Genomic DNA, 22332 nt, shown 5'->3' on the forward strand with positions numbered 1-22332 from the left:
CCAAGAATCGACACAATAGAGAACAAAAAATGTGACCATTCTTGCTTTCCCAAAGATGACTTAGGCTATGTTTGCTGGATATGTGGGGTTCTTACCAAAGAAATGAGCTGCAATCACATCGAAGAAAGTTGAAATGTTGACAGTGGGAATATCCAGAAACCAGCCTTAGAAAATGTGGTTGCCACTGAAGGTTCAACAATATAACCTTCCTAAAAGGTCGCTGATGGCTGCACTATCCCAAGATAGGAAGGAAGCAAAATCAGTTTCATTCATCGAAGAAGACCATAAATAAAATAACAACTACTCCCAATTTTGTTAAACATTCTCAGGCGGATCAACCACTGTTGACCCCTGAAAATGATAAACAACCTTTGCAGAAAACAAGAAAGTTTTGATGCAGCTTGTGGAAGAACCAGCAGTTTAAACATCTTGAGGAAGCACGTGAGAAACTTCAAGACCAATTTTGAGCTGGTATGAAGGAGTGGTAGTTGGAGAAATCCAAATTACTTGATGACATTTGTTTGCTGCAAGCAAATTTGGAAGCTCAAACTAGAGCTTCGGAAGATCTTCTTTCCCAGTTACAGAAATGCAACCAAGCTCTAGCCCACGGAGAAATTCAATGGAAATGCTAAAGCTTCAAGTGTCTAAAACAAAATATGCTAATGACGATGTTGTTGCGGAGTATGAACAAGCAAGATCAATGATAGAAAGCCAGAGAGTCCAGAGGGATGAAAAATTGCAGTGCTGTGAGAGACTCGTTGGCAAGCACACAGAACTTGCTCCTTGACTCGCAAATCAAAAGAAGTTGAATGGAGTTCTCAATAGAAAAGTTGCAAATAGACTTGGATGAATGTCAGAATTAAGACAAACAAATTAATGAGTTGCAAACAGATAGAAGAATGAAAAGAGGTTTCTTCCAAGGTATTGAAATCACAAATGGAACCGTGCAATGAAAAAGATAGAAGAATGAAAAGATAGAGAAACAGTTCTTTCTCCTTATTGAACAGTTGGAGAAGAACAGTGCCTTGGTTAAAACCCACTAGGAAGGATCATCACATGAATGAGGAGGCTCACAAAACAATAGTGAAGATAGTGACTGATAAAGTGACTAGTTCTATGCAAGGCCCTCATATTCCTCAGACACAATGGGGGTATTGATCACTGGCATTAAAAAAAAGGGAGCAGATTGATCACGATTTACCCTATTCTAAACCCAAGCTTACTAAAGCTTCCACAAACATATACGAGAAGATGTGGCAAGCGCTAAAGGGATCCCCCAAATGAGATCAAACCGTCCTCCTAATGGGATTCTTTACTGTTGCTTTAAGAGGCAATAAGATTAAAGAACAGATTAACCTGACTCAGTTTCAAGTTGATGAAAAGGCTCAAAGTTAAGGACCTTATAAGAGTGGCGATGCAACCTAGTAAAAGGGTTACTTGGAGAGAGTTACTACCGAGACAAAGCTAGAAAGTTGGAATAAAAGTTGCACGAGATGCACAAAATACGCAGTCAATAATTAAGAAGATGACCAAATCCATTTTTATCAAAGACCTTTTATGGAGAAATTGATAAAAAAAAATACACCCGCTGTGATCAAGCCAATGGGGACTTAAGTCAAATGCTTGGTGGGCAAACATAGTTTCCAATGAAACTGCAGAAAATTTGCTGTGGTCTGGCTGGTTTATCTTTGAAAAAAAAAAAAAAAAAACCGGTTTAGCAAGTTGACGATTTTTGTTTTCTTAAAAAAAGAAGGGGAGAACAGGAAATAGGATTGCAAATCGGGTACAGGGTTTCTAATCCCAGCAACAATGGAAGGAGTTTTTTTTTTTCTGAGAAGCAGAAAAGTAGAAAAGTGAAAAAAGAAAAGAAGACTAAGAAGGCTCTGAATCCTTTGTTTGAGAAGTCTTCCACCGGATGTTGATGTTGCCTAATCCTCTCCTCTGCGTATTAACGGTGATAGCACTGCAGGGACAAGGAATGGAGGCATGATGAAGCCATGAGAACTCCCTTATTTCTCTATATATTGTCTCTCTGTCTCTGTGAAAAATAGAAGCAGGTGAGGAAACAAAGAGGAAATATGCAACCGTGAGAAGTTTGTATTAAACATCACTCACTCACTTTATCTATCTATCTTATCTACTAGCGGAACCATCCGTACGATGCATAAGAGATTATATTGAATTCAGAATAAATAAAACCCTCTTAGATTAAGATAAGAGATTCTGAATGCCCATTAAAAAAGAAATCGAGTAAAAGATGTAGAATACCCATGAAAGAAAACGCAGAAAAAAAAAAAGCTAAAAGATTTGTCTAAAAGACAATATAAAAGAAGGTATAAGGAACTAAGATAAAAGATGCTATATAGAACATTGAGTCTATGCTAGCGGAATTGGATCAACTGAATTGATGGGCCCCTTCAATATCCACCGTACATGTGCTTCTAACCCTTTGATTTGTGGTGGTCCCGTTCAATCTCGATCGTAGATGTGCTTATGCGAGAAATGAGATATGACCATGCCCCATGTTTAATCTTGATCGGTTGGTCACATTAGATAAGGTTATTGATCAATCGTTAGATTGGTCTGTTGTGTTGAAGAATTTTCCTCTTAATATAAATAATATGGCGTACCTGTTTACTGATTTCTATGAAAAACAGAAAGAATAGATGATTAGTATAACCTTTTCGATGCGGCGAGTTGAGGCACGAACTAGGTCGCTCTCTTTAAGGTGATTTTGCGCCTCTGCGGAAAAGCTTCCGGTGCAACAGATTCGAACGCAATCACCCCCAGGATACAACAGCCCGACGCACCGTCGCTATCTATCTGAAGTACACGATCAGATAAATCCGAACCAAACAACGAACACTCCGAATGCCCAGAAAATGGAATAAAACAGAGATGAAATAAAATAATAGAACACTCTGAAATATAGAGAGAAACTCGGTTTTGTCAACAACAGAAAGAAAGAGAAGCACTGTATTATCACAGATAACAGAGTGCTAGAAAGCAGAGAAGTTGTGTGTTTTAAAAAAAGTTGGTGTGCTTCTGTTTTTATAGCAAAAACATGTCTGTAGAAGACACCTTTTAAAAACAGTAAAGACACAACGTTAAAACATTAAACGCATCCTTTAAACGTATGTTTTAAACGTTATTAAAGATGTATCTAACGGTCAGATTTAGGGAGAATTAAATAGATGTGACTTTTGGGATAAAATAGAAAAGATACGATTAGGTTTACAATAAACACGACTCTTGGTGTTTAAAATAAACACAACTCTTGGTGATTAAAAAATAATAATCTCGTTTAGGGAAAACCCAAAATCCAACCCAACCCACACGCACACGCACGCGACACGGCAGGCACGGCTCGGCGCGCGTGTGTGTGTGTTTATTTGTTTTTGGTTCTCTTTGTAAAATCCCCAAGGCAAACAAATTGAATGCCCTTGAAAGGCTCAAGCCTTAGCTCAACATTCCCTCTTATATGGATGGGAGAATTTTTCTCAACTTCCCATCTTGGACTAAACTTTTGAGAGATAAGAGAGCACACTCCAAAGGTTTTTAGTGGGAAAAGTACAAGAGAAAGAATCAATTTGAAAATTTCAAATTTTGGGTGGGAAATTCAAAAGGAAAAAAGAATCTTTTTCAAAAGCAAATGTTTCTTTCATTTTTAGTATTTAAAATACTAACAATCCCCCACTTATTTTAATAGAAAAAATACTAGTAAAACTTAATGCTGGGCAATCAGCAGCGTATCACGTATAATAAAGGTGACTATGTCTGGAACCTTTACTTAGTGTAAGTGCATTCTAACTGTAAGGAATTGATAGTGACTATGTCTTGAACTACAATCCTTGGGTACAGAGAGACGTGCACCACACACATGATACTAAAGTGTTCAATTGGTTCCAAAAAGCTCGCACATTACGGCCATGTGCTACATCCCAGTTTCCATGTAAGCATAAGAGAAAAAGCTCTCGTCTCTTTTGGAAGCGGCCCACTTCCGCGCTAACATGTAGGTGAGTCTATCAAGGATGCTCCTGTAGCCTATACATCCCACTCATACGAGCTATAGATTTCATTAAGAGTAATAACTCAACCTTCCAAACGCTTCAGGATATCATGCTTGAGTAACACCATAGGGATGGACTTTGAGATAAACTTGAAAATAGCATGATCGTCCACAAGTTACACTATGACTCATTTTTCCCATTGAAAACCTAGTTCTTGGGATCTCCAGTCCCTAGGTTGGGTGTCCATCATAGGTAACTATTTACAAATGGGCTTAAGTCTCGTCCCCCTCGATGTATTGCAGATTTTCTCCCTTGACAAGGCCTTAGTTAAGGGATCTGCCAAATTATCACCAGATCTCACAAAGTCAATGGTGACTGATCCATTAGAAATCAATTCTCTCACAGTATTGTGCTTCCGGCGTATCTGTCGCGACTTTCCATTATAGTACTTATTATGTACTATTCCAACAGCAGCTGTGCTGTCACAGTGAATCAAAATAGCGGGAACAGGTCTTTCCCAAATAGGTATATCAGATAAAAAATTTCTCAACCAACTAGCCTCTTCACACGCAGAGGTTAGTGCAATCAACTCAGATTCCATAGTGGACTGAGCAATAATAGTCTGTTTCTTGGATCTCCAAGAAACTGCACCACTACCAATAGTAAATACATACCCAGTGGTAGCCTTGGAATCTTCTGACAAAGTATTCCAATCGGCATCACTGAAACCCTCTAGAACAGCAGGAAACCTATGGTAGTGAATCCCATTATTAATGGTTCGTTTAAGGTATCTCATGACTCGTGATATAGCATTCCAATGTTCTATACTAGGATTACTAGTATATCTACATAATATGCCTACTGCATATGCTATATCAGGTCTGGTACAGTCTGTAGCATACCTTAAACTACCAATAATACTAGCATACTCTTTTTGATTAACACTATCACCTTCATTAGAATACAATCTAATACTATGATCAAAAGGAGTACATGCTGGATTACAATCAAAGTACTTATACTTTTTAAGTATCTTTTCTATATAATGGGACTGGTCTAAAGATATACCACTATCAGATCTTGTAATTTTAATCCCTAAAATTACATTTGCTTTTCCTAGATCTTTCATATCAAAGTTTTGTTTTAATAGATTTTTGGTTTGTTTAACTATTTCCAAGTTAGAACCAAAAATTAAAAGATCATCAACATACAAGCAAATAATAATACAATAAGTATTAATATACTTATAATATATACATTTATCACTTTCATTGATTTTAAAACCATTTGATATAATGACATTATCAAATTTCTCATGCCACTGTTTTGGTGCTTGTTTAAGACCATACAGTGACTTCACCAACTTACATACTTTATTTTCTTGACCTGGAGATATGAAACCACTAGGTTGATCCATATATATCTCCTCTTCTAGACTACCATTTAAAAAAGCTGTCTTTACATCCATTTGATGAATTACCAGATTATGGATTGCAGCAATTGCAATCAAGACTCTAATGGATGTAATCCTAGTAACAGGAGCGTATGTATCAAAGAAATCAATATTTTCTTTTTGCCTAAAGCCTTTAGCAACAAGCCTAGCTTTATACTTGTCTATGGTTCCATCTGATTTCAATTTTCTTTTAAGAATCCATTTACACCCTATGGTCTTAAATCCTGGTGGTAAATCTACTAATTTCCAAGTCTGGTTTGACATCAGAGACTCCATCTCATCATTGACAGCTTCTCTCCAAAAGTCAGCATCTGACGAGGATAATGCTTCCTCTAAGGAAGAAGGATCTCCCTCCAAACTAAAGACATAGAAATCAGAGCCAAAATCTTTGGCTATTTTGGATCTTTTACTTCTCCTAAGTTCAATTTCTTCTTCAGGGTTTACCTCAATCCTAGGCTCGGTACCCCCACTATCTCCAATAGTCATGGTACCCCCACTATGTCTAGATTTAAAAGGAAATTTATCTTCAAAGCATTCAGCATCCACTGACTCTATTATTACACTGTTATTTAGGTCTAAAAACCTATATGTTTTGCTTGTAAGTGAGTAACCCATAAAGGCACACTCTATGGCTCTACTTCCTATTTTGGGTCTCTTAATATTAGAAAGTCTTACATAAGCTAAACATCCCCAAACTCTAAAGTAACTCACATTGGGTTTCCTATTTTTCCAAAATTCAAAAGGTGAGACTTTAGTTTTGTAATTAGGAATTCTATTAAGAACATAGCAGGAAGTTAGAATTGCTTCTCCCCATAAGTTAGAGGGGGCTCCTGAACTTAGGAGTAAAGCATTCGTAAATTCCACTAGTGTTCTATTTTTCCTTTCTGCAACCCCATTTGAGGCGGGGAGTAAGGAGCGGTTGTTTCATGTATAATTCCTAATGACTTAACAAAGTCAGTGAATTCTAATGATTCATATTCACCTCCTCTATCACTTGTTAGTCTCTTAATCTTCCTGTTGAATTGGTTCTCTACTTCTAATAGGTATTCCTTAAACATTTTTAAGGCTTCACTCTTATGTCTAATTAAATAGATGATTGTATACTTAGAAAAATCATCTATAAAGGTTATAAAGTATCTTTTACCACTACGGGTCAAGATACCGTCTAACTCACAAATGTCACTATGAATTAAGTCTAAAAGTTCTGAATTCCTTTCAACACTTTTGAAAGGCTTTCTAGAAATTTTAGCCTTACTACATATTTCACATTTGTTAAAGTCTTCTAAGACTACTTTAGGAATCATACCTAATACACTCATGTTATGTACATATTTTCTATTTATATGACATAACCTAGCATGCCATGAATTAACAGAAGAAAGCATGTAAACAGAATAATCAATTTCATTGATTATTTCAACATTCAGTTTGAACATTCCATCACATGCATATCCTTTACCAACAAAGGATCCAAACTTGGTTACAACATACTAGTCAGACTCTATGGTTTGTTTAAAACCAGCCTTGTTAAGAAGAAAACCAGAAACTAAGTTCTTCCTCATGCCTGGAGTATGAAGAACATCCTTCAGTATCACTTTCCGCCCTGAAGTGAAGCAAAGTTCAACGTCCCCAACACCGAGTACCTTTGTTGTATGCGAGTCCCCTAGAAGTACCTTCTTCTCATTATTTGCATGAGCATACGTCTTGAACCACTTTCTGTCAAAACACACATGACGGGACGCACCAGTGTCGACCCACCACCCTTCAGATCCTCAAATGATATTCACTTCAGTGATCATAGCCACAAGTGGCTCTTCTATCATGTTGGCTTGAGGGATTGGCGCAGTCTTCTTACGTCGACACATCCGTGCAATATGACCCTTTAGACCACAAATATAGCACACAACTTTGGAATAGTCATTCTTTCCAGAAGTTGTGTTTTGGTTCGGACGCTTGAAGGTACCTCGGTTTTGGTTCTGTTGCTTTTTCTTCAACTTCTTTTTGGGCTTCAGATTCACTTGCGGTTTCTGATTTTGGTTCTTAACTTCAGAAATGGCATTAACATTAGTTACATTTTCAGTATTCCCTTCTTTCTTATCTTGGTTATGGCTTTCTTCTTCGATCCGAAGACGAACAAGAAGACCTTCCATAGATAATTCCTTAGTTTTATGAAGAAGGGAATTTCTGAATTCTTTCCAAGAAGGAGGTAATTTGTCAATCACGGCTGCAACTTGAAATTGTTCACTAATAGTCATTCCTTCCGCAAGAATGTCGTGAACAAGTTTTTGCAATTCGTGGGTTTGAGAAATCACCGTCTTCTCATCCACCATGTAATATCTAAAATACTTGCTAACCGCATATTTTTTAGACCCAGCCTCTTCCGTATCATATTTCTTCTGTAAGGCTTCCCAAAGAGTTATGGAATCCTTACAGTCACTAAAAAAATCATATAGTTCGTCGGAGAGGCAATTTAGAATAAAATTTTGGCAAAGGAAATCAGAATCTTTCCAATTCTTTTTCATTACAGATCTAACGGGATCAAGTTCTGATCTCCATGGCCTTGGGTCATCTAAAACATGGGCTACTTTCTTGGTGGATAAATAGAAAAACATTTTCTTCTTCCATCTCTTAAAATTAACACCACTGAATCGAAAAGGCTTATTCGGATTTGAAGAATCCGAGATAATCTCATCATGGGATGCCATATTTTAGAAAGAGGAAAACAGAAACAAAAATCACCTTAAAATTGTTGAAGAATTTTCCTCTTAATATAAATAATATGGCGTACCTGTTTACTGATTTCTGTGAAAAACATAAAGAATAGATGATTAGTATAACCTTTTCGATGCGGCGAGTTGAGGCACGGACTAGGTCGCTCTCTTTAAGGTGATTTTGCACCTCTGCGGAAAAGCTTCCGGTGCAACAGATTCGAACGCAATCACCCCCAGGATACAACAGCCCGACGCACCGTCGCTATCTATCTGAAGTACACGATCAGATAAATCCGAACCAAACAACGAACACTCCGAATGCCCAGAAAATGGAATAAAACAGAGATGAAATAAAATACCAGAACACTCTGAAATATAGAGAGAAACTCGGTTCTGTCAACAACAGAAAGAAAGAGAAGCACTGTATTATCACAGATAACAGAGTGCTAGAAAGCAGAGAAGTTGTGTGTTTTAAAAAACGTTGGTGTGCTTCTGTTTTTATAGCAAAAATGTGTCTGTAGAAGACACCTTTTAAAAACAGTAAAGACACAACGTTAAAACATTAAACGCATCCTTTAAACGTATGTTTTAAACGTTATTAAAGATGTATCTAACGGTCAGATTTAGGGAGAATTAAATAGACGTGACTTTTGGGATAAAATAGAAAAAATACGATTAGGTTTACAATAAACATGACTCTTGGTGTTTAAAATAAACACAACTCTTGGTGATTAAAAAATAATAATCTCGTTTAGGGAAAACCCAAAACCCAACCCAACCCACAAGCGCCCCGACCCGACACGGCTCGGCTCAGCGCGCGCGCGTGTGTGTGTGTTTATTTGTTTTTGGTTCTCTTTGTAAAATCCCCAAGGCAAACAAATTGAATGCCCTTGAAAGGCTCAAGCCTTAGCTCAACATTCCCTCTTATATGGATGGGAGAATTTTTCTCAACTTCCCATCTTGGACTAAACTTTTGAGAGATAAGAGAGCACACTCCAAAGGTTTTTAGTGGGAAAAGTACAAGAGAAAGAATCAATTTGAAAATTTCAAATTTTGGGTGGGAAATTCAAAAGCAAAAAAGAATCTTTTTCAAAAGCAAATGTTTCTTTCATTTTTAGTATTTAAAATACTAACATGTTGCATGTGAGAGCAGCCATGAATGAAGAGAGACACTTCTCTTTTACCCTTACACTTGTCACTGAAACTTTATCTCACTCCCTCACTCCTGACATCTTTCTGCATCCTTTAGTCCATAACAAAAAATCAGCCCTATGAATATACCAAAATCCAAGGAAAGAAAAGGTCGGTTCTTGACATTTGAAAGAGAAAAAAAGAGTGATAGAATTGCAGATGAAAACGCAAATGATCCATGACTGATGAAAACAAAATCCAAAACAAAGCCCTACCAAAAAGAAGTGAAAAAGAAATCGTAACCCTAAAACTGCACAAAAGAAGAAGGGATTAAGAGCAAAATGCTAAAAAAGAACAAAAACCTATGTGTACCCAAAAAAATTAATCATCTTCTTCTTCGTTCTCTATCTGCTTTGCCTTTCTGTGTTTTTCTCAGACCTCCAGGGATTTTTGTTTTTTTCCTTGAGGAAGAATAGGGAAGGGTATATGGGCTTTTTTTTTTTTGGGAGGGGGGGGGGGGTTTGCAAAAGAAGTCTTCTACTTTTGTTTTATTTGCAAAGAGTCTTTTTGTTTGACAATTTGCAAATAGAGTCCTCGAGAGAACTTTGCAAATCAGGTCATGTCATTGGTTTGTGACCAAAATGCCCATGGTAGATTTCTTTACTCATAAAAAGACCAAAATGTCCTTGTTTTTAAAAAGACAAGCAACCTTATAAAAAGACAAATATTTCTTCTGTATATACTAGCATTCTTATACATGAAACGACAAAAATTACGGGCCCTACTCTATACATGGGCTCGGGTGAAGATCGTGGACCTACCCAATCTTAGCATTCTTGGCCTATGCTATGCATAGGTGTAAAAACAATGAGCCCACCCTGTCACAACATATGCTGTAAAATTGTGAACCCTACTCTATACATAGGCTCTACGCCATAAAAGCGTAATGGAAAATTGTGGGCCCGACCTGATGCATGGGTCTGCGTTGACTTGGTGTGACCTACCCTATCAAAACATATACGTGAGCATCATGGGTATTTTAGTCTTTTTAAAAGACCTGCCCTATCAATACATATACCATTTACCCCTTAGTTGCAATCTCTATCCATTCGTGTATGCATGGGTAAAAGTGTCATTTAATGTAGCATTGAAACTTGTGACGAACTCTATCTAATACGTGTCCTCTCTCTCTCTCTAATACATCAGATATATTTTTATAATTTATACTACTTTCTATCTAATACGTCTCTCTTCCCCAATTGTCTCTCTGGCTGAAGGTTGTCGCAGACTCTCTCTCACCGCGCGAAATTCCGTTTCCCACTCGATCTCGATTCTTCTACCCCAAATAGCTTTCCACCTCCGATTTCAGGTTTGGAAATCCCTCTCAATCGAGGTACGAAAATCCGTGATTCGAGGGTTCAGATCTAAAATTTCATGAAATTTTGGGTTTTGAAAGTCTTTTTTGCTATTTTTTTTTTTGGCATGTGTAGTCTACTGTAGAAAATTCGATCCAGTTGCTTCGGAAATTTATATACTGATTTTGAGGAAAGCCAGAAATTTCTGATTGATAGTTCTAAGGTTCTTGCTCTCTCTTCCTAATATTTTTTTTTATTGGTTTATTTTTGTGTTGTTTTGTCAGCTTTTAGATTTTGAAACTGAGACCGACGAAGGTAGAGTCGGTGATACTAAGAATAAAGGATTTCAGTTCACTTCAGATGGGACTGGAAGTTTTCTCATTAAAAAAAAAAGTACTGTAAGTTTAAGGTTTGATTCTTATGATTTTACTGTGAACTTACATCTTGCTTCCACACTACAAGTTCGACTATGCCTTATCAAGTGATTTTTAGGTCTCTCACACTATGTGTTGGATCATCTTATTGTGGACCCCGATCCGAGAGAGACGGCGGTGAGGGACGTGCCCCCACGTGCTAACAGTCTCTATGGATCATCCACGTGAATGGAGAGCTCTACCAAGGAACTCTCGAAAGAATGTGCCTCTCACAGCATGAGTGGCGATATAAAAGGTGAGATACCTCTCGATTCGGGGACTAGCCCAGATTCGAGGCGTACCTTAAACAAAGAAGAGTCGCCATCCAAGGAAGTGGGCCAAGGATCCCATACTATGCTCTGTTGCAACGGATAACCAGAGATTATAAAAAGAGGGTTCGTGCCTGGTTACGAATTCGGAAGGTCCAAAGAGCACCTCGTCCGCCCAAGTGCAAACACCTGGTCTCTTATGCCATTTACTTAATGATTTTGAAGAATTTTGGGCAAAAGTCATATGAAATGGGAATCAATATCTCCGAGAAGACGTCTATCTAATCATGCATGTCTCGGAGATAAATAATAAGCACACATAAAAGAAATGAAAGAAATGTCACCTAAGCATAGCTAGGTTATAAGTGACATGCCTAATGGGTGTCTAAGTTCTGATGAACAAACACATGCATGACACACCAAAAAGTATAAGGTCTGCGCAATAAAGTAAGAAAACACTGCAAAACATAGAAAATTACTCGATACTATACAACTCTAAGACTCTAATCTATACCTAGGCCCGAGTCTTTAGATGATCTGATGTTCATCCAAAGAAGCCTACGTATCCCCGCCTCCACGAGAATCAAGGCAACGTAGTTCTTCGCTCCTATTCTAAGCTATGATGCCTAAGACATCTAGACCTCTATCCTAGACTCGATCTAAAAGACCGGACTAGTTCTTAAAGCTTCTTGTGTGATTATTTAAATTCCAATGGATTGTAGATTTTAGGACACCCTATATGCCCTAACTAAATGCAGGTTAGCCCTAAGCTAATGCAAGTGGTTCCTATAATCTATGTGTAGCTAGGCGGTATATCCTAAGAAAAACAGTAGGATCTATCGCATCTTAGACCTAGTCATCAATTGGCGATGTGGATCGCCAACTGACCGGACGGAGGCGTAAAACTCCTAGCTAGGACTCATTCCTAACTCTAACACAAACAAATAAAACACACAACAAACAAACAACGAACAAGGGAGCAACTCCTGACTCAAAAACTCTCTAACTAGGACAACCTCCTAACTCTAGAGGAAGATCCTTTCGAAAAAACAATATTTTGAAAGATTTTTGTAATTTTGAAAGATTTAAAATGCTTATTTTTAAAGGTTTGGCTGGACTTGGGATGTGGATCCCAAGCTGCACTACGTACCCTGTTGAAAGGGATCAAGCCAACGTAGTTCGGAACAGATTTCCTAACTACTCCTAATGACTCAAGATTTTTGAGATTTTTGGTTTTTCAGATGTTTTTGTTGTTTTTAAGTGTTTTTGACTCAAGGGGGACAAATCCTATCATCATAAGGGGAGGACAGACTCCTGAATATCCCGCAAAGGTTGGACAGCATCCTATGCTTTGCGAGGGAAAAGAACAGAAACACAACTCTGCAAGGGTTGGACAGCATCCTATACCTTGCAAGAGTGGATAGAAAAACACATGATTTGATGAGAGGTAGGATAGAATCCTAACCCCTATGATGATAGAATTTGATTCCTGAACAAGAGGACTGACTCTCTAGACTAAGGACGGATTCCTATGCTAGTGGACTATCAAACTAAAACAAAGCTCAGAAGTAATAAGGAAAAAGAGACCTTGTGCATATTTGGCAAAGGTAAAACACCCAGCCGGGCCGGACAGCTACCTAGCCCTAGGGTGCAACAAATGTGCAACCCAATACCCATAAGGGTAAGGGTATGATGCCAAGCCGAGTAGGATGTTCTCCCAAAACCAAATGATGCACAAAGAGGAGGTTTAGCAAGAAAATGAGACTGGGTAAGTCTCTTAGACACAGAGGTAAGATAAAGAAAAATGCTAACAAGGAAAAAGAGACCTTGTGCATATTTGGCAAAGGTAAAACACCCAGCCGGGCCGGACAGCTACCTAGCCCTAGGGTGCAACAAATGTGCAACCCAATACCCATAAGGGTCGGGGTATGATGCCAAGCCGAGTAAGGTGTTCTCCCAAAACCAAAAGACGCACAAAGAGGAGGTCTAGCAAGAAAATGAGACTGGATAAGTCTCTTAGACATAGAGGTAGGATAAAGAAAAATGCTAGCAAGACTGGGCAAGTCTCCTAAGCACAAGGATGGTCTCCAAGAGAGGTGCTGACGAGACATGGCATGTCTCCTAAAGGTGAACCCACTAATGAGACAAAGCTTGCCTCTAAAGGGTATAACTTTTCTTACATGAGACATAGCCTGTCTCTCTAAATTGAGGCTCTAAATGACAAAGTTTAAGGGTATCTCAAAAGACTGGGCACGTCTTAAAAAAACAAACGAGGGGAGGGTTACTCGGACTAAGAGAGTCCCCTAAGGATGGGCTTAGGCTAGCGCCTTCATCGCCCTACAAGAAAAATGGATTCTAGTATCTAAAGAAAATTAACAACAATCTATAAGACTGTGTTAGTCTATCAAAAAAAGAGAAGAAAAGGCTACCAGATAATCGCAAATTCCACTCTATTCTTATAAAAATAAATCAAGTGCTAAGCAAAGAAGAATTTTCAATAAAGAAAAAAAATACACAATCTATAGCAATCGTAAAATAATAAACAACATTAATTAGTCCAGACCAGCCGCTGGATAGCCTAATAAAGTGAAAGAAAGCAATATCAAACACTTCTATGCCCAACCACAAACCCCAATACGGGGACTCCAATGAAATCAGATGATGCCAAAGTAATCATCTGATATCAAATACACATGATAATATTTCTAATCCCGCCTTGAGATCAGACAGTACTCATGTCGATAATATCGAATAGAGTAGTCATCTGATCTCCTTCTTCCTATTAAACAATTTATTTAAATTCAAACTATTAAACAGCCATTAAAAATCATCATAATTTAATCACAATTACAAACAGTGACCGAGTCAAAGGGGATAGCAACCATTTTTGGGCATTCACTAAAACATGGTCATATTAAGATCAACCATAAAAAAAATCAGGAAGGAAAAACAAATCTCTCACTAATCCATATTTAGAATTTTAGAGATTAGATAAAGTACCAAATTCTTAAATCCTCTTAGTTGAACTATACAGGGGGATAATGAATCAAACATTGGTATCAATCAACAACAATTATAAGCAATCACAAAATACCTCATTATTTCAACCAGCAATGTAAACCTCAAAATTAAACTTAATATGCAAATAGTCCTAAATTACAAATTGAAATACTAATCAAAAGAGTATTTTAAAAGGCAGTCAAAACATGAATAGTTTACAAACAAGTTGCCTTTCAGGTATGACAACTGAAATAACTAAAGTGATTGTCATTTCCTGGAGCAGCTAAAATGTGAACAACTGAACATGATCCATATGACCTGCAACTTTATTTTACTGTAATATTTCTCATAAAATAGTTTGTGCTTAAATCCACTTTGGGGTCGAAATTACCATCTTAACAAAACAATGCACATACAGACTTTTATTATTATTTAGGACCCGGAGGAATAAATGACTCCAAAACACAACTAAAATGTATAGAGCTGATTGATCCAACCTACTAATTAACTCAACAGACATGAGATCAAGTAAACAAGAAAAGAACATAATCCATAGGTTCTGAAACCACTCAAATGAAAGAAAGAATATTTCTAAATCAACTATTAGTCATAGCTGACCCCCCTAATTTCTTTAAAATGACATTGACAAAACATTAAAAAGTTCAGTTTAGATAAATTGTAGAGCATAAGCTGAGCAAGAAAATTACTAAATAAAAAAATGATCAAGCTAATTAATTATAATAAACCTATACAACAATTCTAGCAAGCATGGGGGCATCTTTCTATTCTTTCTTTTTGCTCTTTTCAGTCTCGAATATATTTTTCTCATTACTCAACTATCTATTTCTACAAAAAATTTCAAAAGTAACGATGAAGAGATAAGCAGAATAGGGATCGGATCTAGAAAAAAAATAATTTAATCAATGGATGCTATAAAAAAAGGGTTTATATACATCAAAACCAAATGAAGACTACATATGCCAAAGCAAAGTAAGGGCTTCCATTATCAAAGATGAAGGGGTTGCTAACATTAAAAATGATGAATGTGAGGGCTGTTAATTATAACAAAGGCATGGAAACCATTATCAAGAGTCTAAGGGCTGTTAATATCAAGGGTATGGGGTGATAACACAAAAGGGGTGAGAGTAAAAATAATACCATTATCAAAAGACGACAGTGCAAGTATCAACTGCTTAAGGAACAATATTATCTCAATCCTATTTATCCCACGGGACAAACTCACCTTGTCTTTTTACTTAAACAAAACAATTCTAGAAGCCAAGAAATTGAAATAAAAGAAGTAAGTTGAGCATGAGCAGTTCTATAAATGGAATTAGAAGAGTACCATTTAAATCTACAAAATTAATAGTAAAGAGCTAAACACCATTTTTGTAGAGTGATTTCATTTGGTTAATGAAAGGTTGTCTGACCATTTCAAGGATAGATTTTATAAGACCAAGTCATACCCTATAGGAATGCTAAGCCTAACATTATTTAATGATCAAAGCATTGCAGATCTTCACTATTAAATAATCAAAACAAAACCATTTCATTTAGTGATCCCAGCTGGTCATTCATTTAGAATCTCTTAACGCAAGTTCTGAAAACTAAAAAATAAAATAAATCAAAACTATCACATTTTACAAGTGAAACTATGGTAAAAAGAATCGCAACTATCATATTTATAATTCAAAGAAAATATATATTTTTTTTTAGCACACATAATCAGATAGGGGTAACACTTCCTTATCAGGTTTTCATAGCCAGTATTATCCCACACAAGGAAAGAAAATTGACATAAAACCATAGCATGAGAATAGATTTCAATGGAAAGTAGAAGAACGAACAAGTTATGAAGGAACAGCTCAAACCACAACTCATTATAACTAAATAAGATTCTCTCGAAATAATTACATATAATATCTGTATAATTAACTTAAAAAAATTTCTATAAGAGAAAACTACAGACTTATAGACTTATACACAGATATTTGTATTTGAACTCAACAGATCAGATTGAATTAGAGCAAATTAATTATAAAAAGAATAAAATACCTGTAAAAGTAGAACGAATTTTTTTTATCTGCTGAAAAGCAACGACATATGATTTACAAATGCCTTGATCTTCGTTGAGGCTAAAAGCTTGGATCTGAAGTGAAATTTGTCTTCCTCCTTTATAAATCTGAGCTTCTAGATGAGCAGATCGGAGCTAAGCCAGAGAAAATGGAATTCCGATCGGAAAATGACCGGAACCTTGCCGGATCTATCGGAGAAAATGATCGGAAAACACGGAAATCTATTTTGTTACAGATCTGAGGATTTAAAAGAAATCGAGGTTTCTTAAGAAGAGAATTTCACAGAAGAAGAATCTAATGAAAACATGATAAAAAAAATGGCAAAGATTAGGGTTTAGATCTAAGAAAATGAGGATAGAATTTTTCAAGAAGAGAAACAACTGCTGATAGCTTCGGATAGGAGCCTCCGACAAAGATTTCAGCAAAAATTCCGACAATTTTCACCGGAGAAGACGATCGGAGAACGAGATCTAGTTTCTCTCACTAGGTTTCTCTCTTTTCTCATTTTCTCTCTCTAAACAGACAGAAATTTTTTGTTTTCTTCTCTCTCTCTCTCTTTCTCTCTCTGCAGATCGATCGAGATTTGGAATGGAATTTCAATCATAAATGGCCGAAAAAAAAGGATCGAAGAGTAAAGAGCAATGAATTAGGGTTTCAAGAGAGAGATCTAAGGTTGAAATACAAAGAAAACAATGGAGAAGAAGAAGACCGGAGATTTGACCGGAGATTTGCCGGGATCTGACCGGAGATCTGCCAGAGAAGACAACGGAGAAAAGGTGGGTTTGGAATCTCTCTCTCTCTCTCTCTTTTCTTCTGCCGATTTCTCTCTTTTTCTTTTCTTTAGAAAAGTAGCTTGGATTTATATATATAGGCAAAAGAGGGAAACGATATTGGCACACCCACTTGATGAAGCGCGCAGATTTTTGATAGGCGCGCGAAATTGCGCGTCTTTTTTAGGGGTGGCAACGGGGCGGGTCGGGGCCGGATGTTGGGGTCCCCTTCCCCTTCCCCTCTGAGGGGAATTTCCCCCCTCCCCTTCCCCTTCCCCTCTGCGGGGATGGTGGGGAATCCCCCTCCCCTCCCCGCGGGGAATATCTAATCCCCTTCCCCTTCCCCTCCCCGCATCCTTCGGGGACAAAATCCCCGCCCCGCCACCTCTTTGGAACCCAATCAAACCAGCAAACAGAGCTTCTTTCTTCTACATCCATTACAGACAATATTGTGATGAATGCTATGATTCTATTCATGTGATCAACAAACAGATGGACAAAATCAAAAATGCATGGATGAGACAACAAACATAAATAACAACAGGACCTCATCTTTCAGCAATTTTCTGCATAAATTATGGAATGATAAATAGGAAATGAGCACCAGGATTATCTTCATTAACAGGCAGCCAATGTGCAAAAAGTAACTATTTCAGTAGTCACAATGAACTTTAAAAGTCCATAAGTGGGCGCTCACACACGCAAAATAATGTTCATTAGTTCATTCTGTATAGCATGTTAACCCCCAGATGAGCATGAGAAATGAGAATGGAGAAGAGAACAAAATCAACAAATGACTTATTTCTTTAACTGCAATTCAGTCTAGTGCTGACATGAAACAAATTTCTAGTAGCTAAATTTTTCTTGTTGAAAATTAAAACCGGCAATCCAACCCTAAAATTTTGTTGGCACTACGATTTTTTTATAATTGCATACACTCAGCGTCTCAAGCTCTCAGCTTGTCTTTATTATTTCAACATCTGTGAAAAGGTTATTATAGTTCCCAAAATGCTCTCAGAAGCTAATTAAAAGGAAAAGACAAGCTAAGTTTATGTTTGGGGGAATCTTGTAGCCGATCCACAGAGTTTCTAGTGGTTTTCCTTAAAAAAAACACTTAAAAATTTACAAAAAAATGGCATTGATTAGCGGGGCGTAGCGGGGCGGGGCGGGGCGGGGCGGGGACAACTCCATCCCCTTCCCCTCCCCGCACCGGGGAATTTTTATAATCCCCTTCCCCTTCCCCTTCCCCTTTCAAATCGGGGAATCCCCTCCCCAAACGGGGCGGGTCGGGGCGGATCCCCGCTTTTTCAGGTGAAATTGCCAGCCCTAGTCTTTTTCGGCCTAAGCTGTATTTTCCAAAATAAATTCGCCCCCATCTCGGATAAATTCGCCCCCTTTTCTGATTTACACAACGGTCCTTTCTCGGCTCGTTCGCTGGGCAAACGCACTCGGAATTCAATGAAATTTTGCAGGGGCCTTAGCGGAACCCTAAGCTAGCTCGGGGTGAAATTTGGGACCCTAGTTGATTGATTTGGTTGGGTTTTTGTTCAAACATGGGAGGCTCAAGGTACGGTCAAAATGGGGTGTCTACACTTATATACTGTTTCTTGCTTTCAAAGTAGAGAGGGCTGGACTACTTATTTGTAAATAATATTATTTTATGTTAATTGCATTTTGTAAATAGAGGGGTTAATGAGGCCACTTTCTAAGCCATTAACTATATCTTTTCTAAAACTGTTTGGGCATTAGTCGGATTAATTTTAGGATTTATTTGGAGGTTATTTTAGGAATGTATGACGACCTCACTCTATTCTACACACATTCATGCTTTAATAGCAAATCCATTATGATGCCTTAATTCATATAATCTTTCACATTTTACTCACCAAATACTATCAATATAATGAATATGCTTCCTCCAAGCCATCAATGTAGTGGCGGTGGTGTTCTGGGCAAATACTTGCATCTGCTACCCGCCATTTGTATGATGAAATGCTTAAGTGAGATGAAATGATATGGACGACTGGGTATATAATCTCAGGGGTTCAAATAGTTCGCTTCTTACATGCACTTCATCTAACTTATTGTTTGTTTTGCCTTTGATTTGAGTTTCGATGATGAAATTTTGCGAGACTGAATAGTTTTTTGGGAGTTATGTGTATTGTAAAGGGTTGCACTCTCTTTCAATGTTGGTTTAGCATGTGTTGTCTTCTCATTTATATTCTAATAGTCGTACATTTACAAATAATCCATCCTAATTTTACACATGTCCAAATGTTATTTCTCCCTTCTCTTTGCAAAAGGTTTTGGGTTTTCAGTTTCTTTTATAATTGTAAAGATTTTTTTTATTCTATGGTGCTCTGTTGCTTGAAAGTCAGTTTGGCTGTTGGAATACTTTTTTGTTTGTTTGAATTATTTCCTTTTGTGTAATATCCGTTTCCCCCCTGGTTTGGTTGGAATTTTTGGTAGTTAGTTGCATTTGTACTTGGAATTTGGTAATCATTTGGTTTACTCTATGTTTCAGCGAAGAAATTTTGCTTATATGCGTTTCCTAGGGTAACTGATTGTTAGGTCTAAAATTGGTAACAGGTTATGGTAGGGCCGGAAGGGCTGATCTGGCAAGCCGCAGCTGAAAGGCTAATGGAGTCCTGCGCTGCACAAGGGCACAGACAAGAATACAAAGGGTCAGAAGACCAACCCGGAGTGGTGCTCCGGACGGCCGCTTCGACACTCAAGTCAGTATGAGCAGGAGTGCAGAGCAATGTCAGAGCAAAAAACTTAGGGTTTTGATTTCAGATCCCTCACCTTAGCACAAGTGAAGGCTATTTATAGTGGTTCTGAGCCACCTATCCAGGACAGGTGGTAGACCCTGTATGGACCAGATCTCATACCTAGGAGGGGCAGGTGGAAGTCCCCGATTGGTCCAGGTGTCATACCTAGCAGGGACAGGTGTTGGCTTTGCAGTGGTCCCTGTGAGGGCCACGTGTCAACAGCCGATTGGTTGCAGATTTTGGACCCCATCAGTTGCCCCCTGGTTCTCCGAGTCGTGACAGCGGCTAGGGGAAGCAAAAAGAGGGTTAAAACAGCATCCGGCCGGCCTTAAGGCCTCTGGGCAGCTGAGGCCGGCCTCAGACGGGGCCAGAAAAAACCGCGGCCGGATAGGGGCCTCCGGGCGGCCTGGTCCGGCCTTGAAGCTTGGCCTGAAGGAGCACGGCCGGACAGGAGCCTCTTGGCGATCCAGTCCGGTCAAAATTTGGACCAGAAGTCTGGCCGGCCAAACCTCCTGGGCGTCATGGCCGGGCAGATATCCTGTCCGGCTTAGGCCGCGAACGGCCAGGCCGGGCAGGTCTTTTGGCGTCTAGCGATTGCGCCATATCCTGTCTGGCTTAGGCGCTGGACGGCCGGGCCGGGTAGGTCTTTTGGCGTCTAGCGATTGCGCCATATCCTGTCCGGCTTAGGCGCTGGACGGCCAGGCCGGGCAGGTCTTTTGGCGTCTAGCGATTGCGCCATATCCTGTCTGGCTTAGGCGCTGGACGGCCGGGCCGGGCAGGTCTTTTGGCGTCTAGCGATTGCGCCATATCCTGTCCGGCTTAGGCGCTGGACGGCCAGGCCGGGCAGGTCTTTTGTCGCCTAGCGATTGCGCCATATCCTGTCCGGCTTAGGCGCTGGACGGCCAGGCCGGGCAGGTCTTTTGTAGCCTAGCGATTGCGCCATATCCTGTCCGGCTTAGGCGCTGGACGGCCAGGCCGGGCAGGTCTTTTGGCGTCTAGCGATTGCGTCATATCCTCTCCGGCTTAGGCGCTGGACGGCCAGGCCGGACAGGTCTTTTGTCGCCTAGCGATTGCGCCATATCCTGTCCGGCTTAGGCACTGGACGGCCAGGCCGGGCAGGTCTTTTGGCGCCTAGCGATTGCGCCATATCCTGCCCGGCTTAGGCGCTGGACGGCCAGGCCGGGCAGGTCTTTTGGCGTCTAGCGATTGCGCCATATCCTGTCCGGCTAAGGCGCTGGACGGCTGGGCCGGGCAGGTCTTTTGTCGCCTAGCGATTGCGCCATATCCTGTCCGGCTTGGGCGCTGGACGGCCAGGCCGGGCAGGTCTTTTGGCGTCTAGCGATTGCGCCATATCCTGTCCGGCTAAGGCGCTGGACGGCCGGGCCGGGCAGGTCTTTTGTCGCCTAGCGATTGCGCCATATCCTGTCCGGCTTAGGCGCTGGACGGCCGGGCCGGGCAGGTCTTTTGCCGCCTAATCACTTTGGAACTTGTGCCTCGCATTTAATGCGGACGGCGCATTTAATGCGGACGGCGCATTTAATGCGGTAGGTGACGTGGCACACTCCGGCTGGTGGGAAAAGGGCGGGATTTTTCCCGCTCTTCCCAGCCTATATATACCAGAGTTTTTACTCCTCATTTTTCACTTTTCACATTCTTCTCTCCTCCTCTGCTGCTCGGCTAGTCAATTTTCTGCCCGCTTCGGATCAGTGAGCCCGGAGATCTTCGTTCAACACTTCAGTTCGGCAATTTCTTTTAGCTTTTCTTGTCTTCCCTTTTAATGTCTAGCACTAGTTCGGAGTCAGACTCTGGCTCAAAGGAGTCCGGTTCGACCAGTAGTACGGGGTCTGGGGCGTCGGAGAGGACGAGGCCGGCCTCTCCTACGGAGGCCGGTGTTGAGGACGAAGAGATAATAATTGTAGACGAGGAGAGCGGGGAGGAAGTGATTGTGGACTTAGACACAATCCCGGTCCGTGGGGACGGACCGCACCGGGTAGAAACCAGTGGCGACGAAGAAGACGTTGAGGCGGTAGTTCCTCGGTTGCCGCGCGCGCCCGTCGAGGTGATAGCGGAGGCACGGATGGAGGCCAATCCGCAGTACAACATCGGGGCCCTGCGCGAGGTGAACCGTCTGGGGCCGGACAAACTTCAGGCCATCAGGGACAAATACTGTATCCCTGATCGGTATACTTTGAGGGCGGCCGTCGAAGGGGACCGGGCTAGCAACGATAGTGCAGATCTCTGCCTATACGAAGAAGCCTTCCGGGCCGGGCTCAGGCTTCCCTTGCATCCGTTTTTTGTCGATGTGCTAAGGTACTACGGGCTGGCGGTTACACTGGTCGTGCCGAACTCTTGGAGGACGCTGGTCGGCTTCCTT

This window comes from Tasmannia lanceolata, unplaced genomic scaffold, assembly GCF_043159265.1.
Source record: "Tasmannia lanceolata isolate RefF3 unplaced genomic scaffold, GAP_Taslan_0.1 ptg000008l, whole genome shotgun sequence".
Lineage (NCBI taxonomy): Eukaryota > Viridiplantae > Streptophyta > Magnoliopsida > Canellales > Winteraceae > Tasmannia > Tasmannia lanceolata.